Here is a 3,471-nt window from a genome sequence, read left to right as displayed (position 1 = left end):
TGAACGGCTGATGGAACTAGCGTCATTCTTGCAATCCCAAATGCTTAGATTTGAAATTAAACGTGCAGCTAGTACACGTATAGAAACGGTATCTACGTCGGGAATGAACGGCTGACGGAACTAGCGTCATTCTTGCAATCTCAAATGCTTTGATTTGAAATTAAACGTGCGGCTAGTACACGCATAGAAATCGTATCTATGTAGGAAATGAACGGCTGATGGAACTACCGTCATTCTAGCAATCCAAAATGCTTTGATTTGAAATTAAACGTGCGGCTAGTACACGTATCCAAAAGGTATCTACGTGGGAAATGATCGACTTAAGTAGTAGCGCCATTCTCTCAATCCCAAATGCTTTGATTTAAAATTAAACGTGCGGCTAGTACACGTATAGAAAAGGTATCCACGTGAGAGATGAACGGCTGATGCAACTAGCGTCATTCTTGCAATCCCAAATGCCTTGATTTGAGATTAAACGTGCGGCTAGTACACGCATAGAAATGGTAGCTATGTGGGAATGAACGGCTGATGGAACTAGCGTCATTCTAGCAATCCCAAATGCTTTGATTTGAAATTAAACGTGCGGCTAGTACACGTATCGAAACGCTACCTACGTGAGAGATGAACGGCTGATGGAACTAGCGTCATTCTCTCAATCCCAAATGCTTTGATTTGAAATTAAACGTGCGGCTAGTACACGATCAGAAATGGTATCTATGTGGGAAATGAACGGCTGATGGAGCTAGCGTCATTCTTGCAATCCCAAATGCTTATACGAAGAGGGGAGTCAAGTCCTGTAGATCACATAAACAAAATACAGAAGCCGACACTGAAGATTTTTGTTTAAGTTTAATTTGTACAAGCTTTCGCGTGGAGGTCCACGCTTCCTCAGGTACAAAGTGAGGTGGTGACACACATAAGTATATATAGTATAGACACTGCTGTACAAAGAAAGGGAAGAGGAAAGGAGATATGGTGCCACATGTCTGTGTACAGTGAATAGCTGGGCAGACGGATAAGTGACCTCTAACCGTTTAAGAACAGTAAAAGGTGTTGTTGTGAACAAAAAGGCTCGCCAACCCAGTTTCGCGGAAGGGGGGTCAGGAGTATGGGAAACGAGTGGCCCAGAATGGACAAAAGGGAAGGTTACGGATTATCTAACGGAGTACCAGACGATGACTGAAAGTGGGGATTCAAGAATTGTGCAAAAATAAATATAGATATATAGCTACTAAATTTACATAAGCGGATATAACGAGCCAGGACTAAGATTCAGACCATTTGGTGTGAGACACTTGAATTGCGAAATTAAGTAGGACTCTCTATTCTTACGTTTAATGTCGGTGCGGAACCCAGATTCTAGCAATATAATTTTCAAATCAGTTTCAAAATCGTGATTAGGTTGATTGAAGTGAATGGCGACAGGAGTTTGGCGGGCATTTAGGATATCAAATTTGTGGCCATAAAATCTTTTTCTCATTGTGTTGGAGGTTTCACCGATGTATTGTGAATTGCACTTGCTGCAGAATATCAAGTAACAAATATTGGGTGAATTACAGTGGAGTGAATGACGAATTTTCAAACAGAAGTCACCCAAAGTGCTACGGGCGATGGTGGACGGCGCGATAAATTTACAGGTCTGGCACCGTGTACTACCACAGGGATAACAACCCGGCGAGCGCTTCATCATGCATGATGACGTGAGGATGTCGCGCAAATTTTTCGATCTACGGAATGCTACTAATGGGGGAGTGGGAAAAATTTCCTTTAATTGCTCGTCAGCATGTAATATATTGAGGTGGCGTCTAAGAATGGAATTGGTATTGACAAGTGATTTATGATATGTGGTGGATAAAACTACATTACTTAAGTCCTCTGTGCGTTTCGGGGTGAATAAGGACTCCCTGGATAGGCTAGATGATTTGGCAAACGAGTCATGGATGAGTTCAAATGGGTAATTTCTTTTTTCGAAATCAGATACCATTTGCTGAGCATGTTTTACAAAATCAGTCTGATCTGAGCAGATTCGTTTCAGGCGCAAGAACTGACCATATGGAATACTCCTTTTCTGGTGATTGGGATGATAGCTTTCATAGTGGAGATACTGGCGCTTGTCCGTTGGTTTCTTGTATAGTTCAGTGGTCAGCCTACCAGATTTACATGACACTGTCACATCAAGGAAGTTGATGGATGACCTTGAATAGTTACAGGTAAATTTAATTTTGCTATGCAGAGAATTGAAGTGATCAAAAAATGACTGCAGAGATGCCTCATCACCAGACCAGAGGACAAAAATGTCGTCGATGAACCTGAGATATATAAGTGGCTTAAGGGGGAAAGAATTGAGGGCTGAGTTTTCAAAACGACCCATGAATAAATTGGCATAATTAGGTGAAACCCGGGAACCCATGGCAGCGCCATGAATTTGGACGAAGTGTTGATTGTTGAATACGAAGTTATTACAGCTAAGAACTAGTTCTAAAAGGGGGATGATAGCGGGCATGGGAAGAATATCGGAAGGGTGAGAATTAAGGAAGTGTTCAACAGCAGAGAGACCTTCGTCATTGGGAATGTTAGTGTATAGCGAAACGACATCCATTGTTGCCAACAAAATGTCACCATGGTTACTGAAATGGTCATGGACAGCGTTAATTTTGGAAAGGAAATCGTTTGTGTCTTTGACAAAGGATGGGAGAAGGGGTGGGATGTGTTTGATGCAGTGGTCAGCAACTAAGGATAATTTCTCTGTCGGTGTGTTTATTCCTGAAATAATGGGTCTCCCAGGGTTATTGGGTTTATGAACTTTGATCAAAAGATAAAAATTACCTGGTGTAACGTTCTTAGGACGCAAGAATTTGGAAATATGGGACGGGATAAGTTTACTAGTGACGAGTTCATCAATTTTCTTATTAATAAGAAGACAAAAGGAAGGGGTTGGATCCTGATCGATAGCTCTGTAGAATGAGCGGTCACTTAACTGCCTGTCTGCTTCCGCGATGTAGTCGGATGTATTGAGAACAACTATACCGCCACCCTTGTCCGCTGGTCTGGCGGTCTGGGACTGGGTTGGCGAGCCTTTTTGTTCACAACAACACCTTTTACTGTTCTTAAACGGTTAGAGGTCACTTATCCGTCTGCCCAGCTATTCACTGTACACAGACATGTGGCACCATATCTCCTTTCCTCTTCCCTTTCTTTGTACAGCAGTGTCTATACTATATATACTTATGTGTGTCACCACCTCACTTTGTACCTGAGGAAGCGTGGACCTCCACGCGAAAGCTTGTACAAATTAAACTTAAACAAAAATCTTCAGTGTCGGCTTCTGTATCCCAAATGCTTTGATTTGAAATTAAACGTGCGGCTAGTACACGTATACAAACGGTATCTACGTGGGGAATGAACGGCTGATGGAACTAGCGTCATTCTTGCAATCCCAAATGCTTTTACGTATTTGAAATTAAACGTGCG

The sequence above is a fragment of the Ornithodoros turicata genome, unplaced genomic scaffold, assembly GCF_037126465.1.
Source record: "Ornithodoros turicata isolate Travis unplaced genomic scaffold, ASM3712646v1 ctg00001048.1, whole genome shotgun sequence".
NCBI lineage: Eukaryota > Metazoa > Arthropoda > Arachnida > Ixodida > Argasidae > Ornithodoros > Ornithodoros turicata.
This window is presented reverse-complemented; position numbering follows the sequence as displayed.